This window comes from Triticum aestivum, chromosome 5D, assembly GCF_018294505.1.
Source record: "Triticum aestivum cultivar Chinese Spring chromosome 5D, IWGSC CS RefSeq v2.1, whole genome shotgun sequence".
Lineage (NCBI taxonomy): Eukaryota > Viridiplantae > Streptophyta > Magnoliopsida > Poales > Poaceae > Triticum > Triticum aestivum.
Genome location: NC_057808.1, coordinates 27,126,108 through 27,137,518, shown reverse-complemented (window position 1 = coordinate 27,137,518; position 11,411 = coordinate 27,126,108).

Genomic DNA, 11,411 nt, shown 5'->3' with positions numbered 1-11,411 from the left:
CCTCTGGCTGTACTGCTAGACACCGGAGCAGACGGAGTGGCTGCAGCTATCTTCTTTCCTTGCTTACGAGGCGGAGGAGAAGGACTACGACGCACCGGAGCAGCCGGAGCAGCGGCGGGTCTCTTCCGCCCTTGCTGACGAGGCGGAGAAGGAGGAGGCTGGCTGCTCGGGCGCGCCGGCGCAGGCGGAGAAGGAGGCGGAGTGCCGCCACGCGCCGGAGAAGGAGGCGGAGTGCCCTGATCACTCGCCGGAGGAGGAGGCGGAGTGCCCTGACTCGCCAGAGGAGGAGGAGGAGGCGGAGGCGTCCAGTTCGGAAGGTTGATGAGCTCCTTCCGCCATAGGCATGGAGTCCTCAGAGCAGAACCCAGCCGAGAGTCCCCTTCACCGGTAGGGTGGTCAAGCTCAAGGTCCTCAAATCCCTCCGTTATTTCGTCCACCGTCACCCTAGCATATCCTTCAGGAATCGGACGGCAGTGTAAAGTTGCGTCGGGTTCAGGAGGTCGAACAGAGCCGACAGCCGCCTTGACTTTGAATTGCTGCCATTGCGTCATAAGGTGGCAATGTTGAGACTCCGTGATAGCATCCACGGGGTAGCTAGCAGGAGCCGTCAAGACAAGCTCCTGAAGCAGCTCGGTGGAAGCCACGCTGCTTCTCCGCTGAGATGGCGGGGTAGCTTCGGCAGGTCGCTTGCTGCGAACTGCTTCTTGTTCCTCTAGCGCTTGTACCCTTGCGTGCAGCTTCTGCAGTTGGGTCTGCTCTACTTTCTTCCTCCTCTCCTGGCATTTGTAACCGCCTGTGTTCGGAAACCCAGCCTTCCACTGAACGGAGCCTGGCGTGCCTCGTGTCCGTCCAGGGTGCTCGGGATTCCCGAGGGCCATTGTGAGCTCGTCGTTCTCTCTGTCGGAATGAACGTCCCTTCCTGCGCTGCGGCGATATAGTCCTGAAGCTTCGTGACGGGTATTCGCAGTTGCTCGTTCGTCCAAACGCACTTCCCTTTTACAGGGTCCAAGGTTCCGCCAACCCCGAAGAACCAAGTACGGCAACGGTCTGGCCAGTTCAATGTCTCTGGTTCGACCCCTTTATCAAGCACCTCATTCTCAGCCTTGGCCCACAACGGCCTGGCTTTGAGGTAGCCACCTGACCCTGTGCGATGGTGATGCTCCTTCTTCGCATCATTTTTCTTGTTTGTCGCTGACATCTTCTTACTCTTGTCCGATGTCTTATGGGCCACAAATGCGTCCCAGTGATCTCTGATCTTCTCAAACCGGCCAGTGAATTCTGGAGTCTTGTCTTTGTCGACAAACTTTGTTTTCAGCTCAGTCTTCCACCTCTTGAATAGATCCCCATCTTCTTAAGAGCATGAGCCTTGACCAATGGCTCTATAACTGGCTTCTCGGGATCCTCCTCTGGCGGCAGGGTGAAATTTGCCTTCAGCTCGTCCCAAAGATCATCTTTCTACCTATCGTTGACATAAGACACCTCAGGGTCTTCCTCCTTAGGCTTATACCATTGGTGGATGCTGATCGTGATGATGTCCCTAACAAGAACCCCGCACTGAGCAGAAAATGCTTACTTGGTCCGGATGGGTGCAATCGATTGGCCATCGCATGCGATTTCTGTGATCGTGAACCTTTCATCCTGGCGCAACCTTTTCTTCGGGCCTCGTCTCGTTACCGAAGTTTGGCTCGATTCGGAGGACTAGAAAAGAAGAAAGAAGAGTTAATATATGTACATACCAAAACAATTAATGCATCAATTAGCTAGTCAGCACATGCTTAATTAATATATATACCTCGCCGGACTTTGCAACAGCTCCCTCCTCCGTTCGGTCACCGGAGCCGTCGTCACGGTTTCCTTCTTCCACCGGCATTCGGTCACCGGAGCCATCATAATCATGTCCCTCCTCCTCCATTGTTCGATCACCGTAGCCTGCTTCTTCACCCTGCCCTTCCAGATCATCGATGTCGTTAAGATACGACATGACATCAGCTCCGGCTACAATTATGTCCCCCAACACCTCTTCTGCTGCCTCGTCTCGTCTGTGCTCCATTGTTTTTGCAAATATTACAACATGGAAATTATTATACAAACATGACAGCAGGTGGATATATTAGTGGCAAACGTAGACCTAGCTACCTAATCACAACAAGGAATCATATTAGTGGCCTTGACGCTTCTCTAGGGTTTGGGGTGGCCTCGGCAATACTTATAGGGTTCGGGGTGGCCTCGATGACAACGCTCTTTTAACTTGCTAACTTTGGGTGGCCTCGGCAGCGCTTCTAGGGTTTGGGCCGGACCGCCTCTCTCATGATTGTCCGACGTCCGGACCGACAAGGGATTTAACAAAATGGCGCCATTCTGGATGTGCAGAAAATTTTCTAGTGTCAAAGGATTCAACAAAACCATGTCTTCATCATCAGGTGAAAGTAACAGGCGCATGGTGGTACGAAGTTCTCCAAAGTTGTTCTGGAACGGAGTCCCGGAGAGGATAATTCGTACAAAAAGACGAATTATCCTATCCGGGACTCCGTTCCAGAATAACTTTGGAGAGCTTCGTACCATCATGCCCCGGTTACTTCCGGCTAATGATGAAGCCATGGATTTCTTCAATACTTTGACACTAGGTAACCTGTCGACCCCTCGGCGATCCTCGATCCTCGACCGCTCGGCGATCCACGACCCTCTACCCTAGTTCCCGACCCTCGACCCCCTCATGTCACGTTTGTCTAGTGCCAAAGGATTCAACAAAACCATGTCTTCATCATTAGGCGAAAGTAACAGGCGCATGATGGTACGAAGCTCTTCAAAGTTGTTCTGGAACGGAGTCCCAGATAGGATAATTCGCTTTTTGGTACAAAGTTCAGCAAGAGCCTTCCGAATATCGCTATTTGGAAGACATTTGCTGAAATTCGTACCAAAAGGCGGATCATCCTATCCGGGACTCCGTTCCAGAAAAACTTTGCAGAACTCCGTACCAACATGCCCCGGTTACTTCCGGCTAATGATGAAGGCATGGATTTCTTCAATACTTTGACACTAGGCAACCTCTCGACCCCTCGGTGATCCTCGACCCTTGGCCCCTCGACGACCCTCGACCCCTCGACCCTCGAAACCTCGGCGACCCTTGGCCCTCTACCCTAGCTAGTTCCTGACCCTCGCCCCCTCGAACCCTCGTCGACCCCCTCCCCTCCCCCCTCACGTCGAAGTTATCGGGGAGGGGGTATATCGACCCCCCCTCATGTCAAAGTTATCGGGGAGGGGGTATATCGACAACGACATACCCGATAAAAAATAAGAAGATGAAGAAGAAAAAAAGAGGAGAAGATCGAAGAAAAAAAGAAGAAGAAAAAGAGGAGAAGAAGAAAGGAATAGAGGAGAAGAAGAAAAAATAGAAAATATTCTTTTTTTCTTCTTTTTTCCTCTTCTATTTATTTCTCTTCTTCCTCTCCTCTTCTTCTCCTTCTTCTTCTCCTTCTTCCTATACTTATTTTCCTTTTTCCTCTCCTTCTTTTTCTTCTTCTTCCTTCCTTTTCCTTATTTTACTTTTTCCTCTCCACTAACCTAAAATCGATATCTACTAATTAACAACCTAAATAAAAAATGTAATACATATACGAAAAAATACATCATATGAAAAAAACATCATATGCACAAAAAAATCATATGAAAATAAACATATCAACATCATCACATATATGAAAAAAAAACATCATATGTGCGACGGGGCGGCGACGGGGCAGGGCGCGGCGACGGGGGCGGCAACGGCGACGGCGCAGGGCGCGGACGGCGACGGGGCAGGGCGCGGCAGCGGGGGCGGTGACGGCGACGGTGCAGGGCGCGGGCGGCGACGGGGCAGGGGGCGGCGACGGCGTCGGGCAGCCTGGCGACGTCGATGAGTTCGGCGTCGTCGGCGGGGCAAATGGTCGATGAAACTGAAATTTTTCACAAGTCCTGCTTATATACACGAAGCATTGGTCCCGGTTAATTCCACGAACCGGTACCAATGCCCCCCTTTAGTCCCGGTTGGTGCCACCAACCGGGACCAAAGGTCTCTGCTTCACCAACCAGGACCAAAGGTCTCTTTTCAACAACCGAAAGGGCGGGAAGCAGAGACCTTTGGTCCCGGTTGGTGGCACCAACCGGGACTAAAGGCCTTGTGCTGCCAGCGTCAAAAGTTTAGTCCCACCTCGCTTGCTGAGGGAGCTCGAGAGTGGTTTATAAGCGCTGCTGCACCCACCCTCTCGAGTTCCTCTCAATTGCAGGCTTTCGGGCCTAACCTGTGACTGTGTGCCTACTAGGCCTGTTGTGGGCCTGAATCCTGGCCCATGATTGGGTTTCTAGTCGTATTCAGGCCGTGCTGGCCCAGTAGGTGGCACTTTTTTTGTTTTATTTGTTGCTTTATTTATTTTATTTTGTTTCTACTTACAACAAAATACTTACTGTTGCTATTTTATTTTATTTTATTTTATTTCTACTTATTTATTAAAGTTTATTTTGTTTCTACTTATTTATTTTATTTTGTTTCTACTTATTTATTTTATTTTATTTTTGCTTATAATGTTTTGAACAGAAAATACTTTGATAATTTTAGTTGCATAAATTTTATATAATTTTAGTTTAAACAATACTAGAGGTTTATAAAAGCTTTTTAGTTGATTCCTTTTGCTATTAGAGTTTTATAAAAGTTTAATAAGTAAGTAGGAAAACTGGAAAGTTGAGAAGGTTACGGGAAAAACTGGATGCACTTCGTGTACAAAATGGACAATCTCTTTCGAAGTATCAGGGTTTCAGACGAAAACTCAAATGTTACAAAGGGATTTCATTTATTTGAACTCCAGACTTTTTGTGTGTTCAAAATGCACCATTCAAAGCCACATCATCAATTTTCAACCCTTTCTGACTTCATTTGTTATTTTTCATGCATTTACTGATTTTTTGAGCTAAATGACCCTGAAATTGAAAAGCACTACAAATGGACTCTGAAAAGGTTGAAAGTTGGCATGGTATCATCATTTCACCCAAATAGCATGTGCTAAGAAGTTGAGAGGGTTACAGCAAAAACTGGATGCACTTCGTGTACAAAACGGACAATCTCTTTCGAAGTATCAGGGTTTCATACGGAAACTCGTCTGTTACATGGATATTCTAGATCAAAGGCATCATCATAATAGTCGTGGAGAGAAAGTCTTCACTTTTTCTTCGCTTCTGTCCTTTGCTTATTGTGCCGTAACCATGGATAATCTTCATCGTTTAACAGGGTGCTTGGGTCAGCCTTGACTTTGAAGGGAAGAATTTCATGAAACTTTTCATAATCTTCGGACATGTTTGTCTTGCCCTCCACTCCCGCGATGTCTCTTTTTCCTGAAAGAACTATGTGGCGCTTTGGCTCATCGTATGATGTGTTCGCTTCCTTATCTTTTCTTTTTCTCGGTTTGGTAGACATGTCCTTCACATAGAAAACCTGCGCCACATCATTGGCTAGGACGAACGGTTCGTCTGTGTACCCAAGATTGTTCAGATCCACTGTTGTCATTCCGTACTGTGGGTCTACCTGTACCCCGCCTCCTGACAGATTGCCCCATTTGCACTTAAACAAAGGGACCTTAAAATCATGTCCGTAGTCAAGTTCCCATATGTCCACTATGTAACCATAATATGTGTCCTTTCCCCTCTTGGTTACTGCATCAAAGCGGACACCGCTGTTTTGGTTGGTGCTCTTTTGATCTTGGGCGATCGTGTAAAATGTATTCCCATTTATCTCGTATCCTTTGTAAGTCAATACAGTCGAAGATGGTCCCCTGGACAACGAGTACAGCTCATCACAAATAGTGTTGTCACCTCTGAGACGTGTTTCCAACCAACTGCCGAAAGTCCTGATGTGTTCACATGTAATCCAGTCGTCACACTGCTCCAGGTGTTTGGAGCGCAGGCTGTTCTTGTGTTCATCAAGGTAGAGTTCTGTAGAACTGTGTAGTGTGCTCGAGACCAAGAATGCCCGTCCCTGCATATTATCGAGTCCCCTCCAAGCGTGCCTTTTCCAATCAGTCTCCCCTCATACCGCGATTTAGGGAGACCAATCTTATTAAGGTCAGGAATGAAGTCAACACAAAATCCAATGACATCCTCTGTTTGGTGGCCCATGGAGATGCTTCCTTCTGGCCTAGCGCGGTTACTGACATATTTCTTTAGGACTCGCATGAACCTCTCAAAGGGGAACATATTGTGTAGAAATACGGGGCCCGGAATGACAATCTCGTCGACTAGATGAACTAGGATGTTCATCATGATATTGAAGAAGGATGGTGGGAACACCCGCTCGAAACTGACAAGACATCGCGCCATATCACTCCTTAGCCTTGGTATGATTTCTGGATCGATCACCTTCTGAGAGATTGCATTGAGGAATGCACATAGCTTCACAGTGGCTAATCGGACATTTTCCGGTAGAAGCCCCCTCAATGCAACCGGAAGCAATTGCGTCATAATCACGTGGCAGTCATGAGACTTTAGGTTCTGGAACCTTTTCTCTCGCATATTCATTATTCCCTTTATATTCGACGAGAAGCCAGGCGGGACCTTCATACTGAGCAGGCATTCAAAGAAGATTTCCTTCTCTTCTTTGGTAAGAGCGTAGCTGGCAGGACCTTCATACTGCTTTGGAGCCATGCCGTCTTTTTCGTGCAAACGTTGCAGGTCCTCCCGTGCCTCCGGTGTATCTTTTGTCTTCCCATACACGCCCAAGAAGCCTGGCAGGTTCACGCAAAGGTTCTTCGTCACGTGCATCACGTCGATTGAAGAGCGGATCTCTAGGTCTTTCCAGTAGGGTAGGTCCCAAATTTCTTCTTCCACATGGGTGCACGTCCCTCAGCGTCATTCGGAACAGATAGTCTGCCGGGACCCTTTCCAAAGATTACGTGTAAATCATTGACCATAGCAAGTACGTGATCACCGGTACGCATGGCGGGCTTCTTCCGGTGATCTGCCTCACCTTTGAAATGCTTGCCTTTCTTTCAACATTGATGGTTGGTCGGAAGAAATAGACGATGGCCCACTTACACATTCTTCCTGCATTTGTCCAGGTATATACTTTCAGTGTCAGCTAAACAGTGCGTGCATGCGTGGTATGCCTTGTTTTTCTGTCCTGAAAGGTTACTGAGAGCAGGCCAATCGTTGATGGTTACAAATAGCAACGCATGTAGGTCAAATTCCTCCTGTTTGTGCTCATCCCACACACGTACACCTTTTCCAATCCACAACTGTAAAAGTTCTTCAACTAATGGCCTTAGGTACACATCAATGTCGTTGCCGGGTTGCTTAGGGCCTTGGATGAGAACTGACATCATAATGAACTTCCGCTTCATGCACATTCAAGGAGGAAGGTTGTACATACATAGAGTCACGGGCCACGTGCTGTGATTGCTGCTCTGCTCCCCGAAAGGATTAATGCCATCTGCGCTTAAACCAAACCATACGTTCCTTGGGTCACCTAAAACTCAGCCCGGTACTTTCTCTCAATTTTTCTCCACCGCGACCCGTCAGCGGGTGCAATCAACTTCCCGTCTTTCTTATGGTCCTCACTGTGCCATCGCATCAACTTGGCATGCTCTTTGTTTCTGAACAGTCGTTTCAACCGTGGTATTATAGGAGCATACCACATCACCTTCACAGGAACCCTCTTCCTGGGGGGCTCGCTGTCAACATCACCAGGGTCATCTCGTCTGATCTCATACCGCAATGCACCGCATACCGGGCATGCGTTCAAATCCTCGTACGGACCGCGGTAGAGGATGCAGTCAATAGGGCATGCATGTATCTTCTGCACCTCCAATCCTAGAGGGCATACGACCTTCTTTGTTGCGTACGTACTATCGGGCAATTCGTTATCCTTTGGAAGCTTCTTCTTCAATATTTTCAGTAGTTTCTCAAATCCTTTGTCAGGCACAGCATTCTCTACCTTCCACTACAGCAATTCCAGTATGGTACCGAGCTTTGTGTTGCCATCTTCGCAATTGGGGTACAACCCTTTTTTGTGATCATCTAACATGCGATCGAACTTCAGCTTCTCCTTTTCACTTTCGCACTATGTCCTTGCATCAACAATGACCCGACTGAGATCATCATCGGGTACAATATCATCTGGTTCCTCTTGATCTTCAGCAGCTTCCCCCGTTGCAGCATCACCATATTCCGGGGGCACATAGTTGTCATCGTCCTCTTCTTCTTCGCTGTCTTCCATCATAACCCCTATTTCTCCGTGCCTGGTCCAAACATTATAGTGTGGCATGAAACCCTTATAAAGAAGGTGGGTGTGAAGGATTTTCCGATCAGAGTAAGACTTCGTATTCCCACATATAGGGCATGGACAGCACATAAAACCATTCTGCTTGTTTGCCTCAGCCACTTCAAGAAAATTATGCACGCCCTTAACGTACTCGGTTGTGTGTCTGTCACCGTACATCCATTGTCGGTTCATCTGCGTGCATTACATATAATTATGTGTGTCAAAAACCATTACAGATTCACAGGGATAGATAAGTGACCAAATTAATAGAAGTTCATCATCACATTAAAACCAAAGTACATACATAGTTCTCATTGAACAACATATAGCTCTCCAGAGCATCTAATTAAACCATACATTGAAACTATGTAAAACCTTTCAATGCAACAACAAATGCGATCATAATCACAACCAAGGTAACAATTGATCCAACGACATAATGATACCAAGCCTCGGTATGAATGACATATTTTCTAATCTTTCTAATCTTCAACCGCATTGCGTCCATCTTGATCTTGTGATCATTGACGACACCCGCAACATGCAACTCCAATATCATCTTCTCCTCCTCATTTTTTTTTATTTTTTCCTTCAAATAATTGTTTTCTTCTTCAACTAAATTTAACCTCTCGACAATAGGGTCAGTTGGAATTGCCGGTTCAACTACCTCCTAGATAAATAAAATCTATGTCAACTTGATGGGCATAATTGTCATAAACAATAAATGAACCAAATAGTTATAAAAGACAATATATACCACATCCGAATCATAGCCAGGACGAGGGCCGACGGGGGCGTTACCAAAACCATCGCACTATATAATAACAAGCAATAATAAAAGTAAGAAAATTAGACAAGTATCTATTTAAAGTAAGATTTTTTTTCTTTCAGAAGAAGATAAGAACAAGAGGCTCACCACGGTGGTGCCGGCGATGAGATCGGCGCGGGCGATCGACGGCGGTGAAGACGGGGACGGGACGTGACGAACCGCTAAACCTAGACAAATCTCGGGGAAAATGGAGCTTGGAGGTCGAGCTTCGAGAGGAGAAAGCTTAACTAGTGTGGCTCGGGCATTTCATCGAACACCTCATGTGCATAGGAGGTGAGCTAGAGCATCACAAAGCTCTCCCCTCGCCGGCCAGAAAAATAGAGCACTGTGGAGTGCTCTGCTCGCGGGCGAGGGGTATATATAGGCAACTCATTGGTCCCGGTTCATGGCTGGAACCGGGACTAAAGGCCCCCCTTCCGTCCCGGTTCTAGGCACGAACCGGGACCAATGGCTGTGGGCCAGGAGCGAGGTCCATTGGTCCCGGTTCGTGCCTAGAACCGGGATAAATGGGTCCACACGAACCGGGACAAATGCCTCCCGAGGCCTGGCTGGCCCCGTGGGCGCACGAACCGGGACATATGCCCCCATGGGTCCCGGTTCGTGACAGAACCGGACTAATGGGCTGGCCAGGCCCCAACCAAAGCCCTGTTTTCTACTAGTGTAAGGACAACAGTACCACATCCAATAGACAAATGCCAAAAAAGATTGATGCACATAAACCCACGCTTTATTTGGTTTGCGACCTAAACTTTGTCTACAACTCCCACTAGTGCAGAACCGGGATTTAGCACCGGTTCGTAAGGGCCTTTAGTGCCGGTTATCGACACTAAAGGGTGGGGACTAAAGGTCCCCCCCCCCTTTAGTACCGGTTCGGCATGAACCGGCACTAAAGTGCCACCACGTGGCACGAGCCAGGCCCGGGTGCGGGGAGACCATTAGTACCGGTTGGTAACACCAACCGGTACTAAATGTTTCGGGGGGTTTGGGTTTTATTTTACCTTTAATTTTGTGTTTTCAATTTAATTTAGAGATTGTTTTTACATTATAATGAGTTGTTAAATCATTAGGTGAAAGTACCGCAGATTAGTTTCGACTGGATGCATGGATCCTAGCTAGCTAAGTGATCAAGTATATGCTATATCCATATTACATCACTTAGCTAGCTAGGATCCATGCATCCAGTCGAAACTAATCTGCAGTTTCTTTCATAAATGATATAATAACTCATCATCATCATATTAATATAAAAGTACTCTTGCATCATATCATCACCAACAACAGTATACTAGGTAGCTAGCTAAAAAACATCATAGTCGTCATTACCACTATTTAATCATCATAGTCACTACCGCTATCTAATCACCACCAACACTAGCTTAAAGAAGAAACATTCACTTGTACCATAAGCAAAGATATCATCGAGTTCAACATGGTCATGAGATTATAAGCGTTCATAAGACCACAAAAGCAAATCACTCTTTGAGATTAAGTTCAGGACGAAGAACACAGACATGAGAGGACAAGTACTAAGAGCATGACCTAGCTAGCTAATCACTCCTACTGCTCTCTCTGAGGTAAAATAGCATAGAACATGTATAGCTCTCCTGATTCATCATATTGGAGCATGCAGATGAACCTGTCTCCTAATCGTGGGTTGCGCTTCTGATTGCTGCCCCCTAGTACTTCTGTGCTATCGTTAATAATTTTGCTCCAATCTTTCACTATTAAGCGTTCCTCGCTTTTAGAAATCCTGAATGCACTCATGCGGATTGTAGGATATCTTGGCCGTAAGCTAACCATTGACATGCGACCTTTAGTACCGATCCACTGAGGCACAACTGTCATCGGGAGTCCCTATTGAAGAACATCGTATAGTAACATTACTTAGCAATGAAGTTCAGCTTGAAAAATAATGTATGCAAAAATGCACTGAGGACAAATAGTAAAAATCTTACCATCTTTCCTAAATAGATGTGACCATAGTTCAATACGATCACTATTGGTCGCATGTTTTGAGTACTAAGATTTTCAAATTCAGGAAAATAATTTGTCTTGATAGCATCAAGATCCTCAAGCCATGAAACATAATGACTTATCTCCTCGCAGTTTAGTTCAGCCTCGGGACAGTGGACGGTCCTGTCTACCAAGCGCCGGACATGTTTGCTTGAATGGAAATAAGCTGTCAAAAGAAATTAGTTGTCAACTATTTTTGAAAAAACAATATCAAAGACTTAAATATGGTTGAGATACTCACATAATGGTAGAACTGAAGGCGTCTGCACATCGACCCAAATGTCTCTA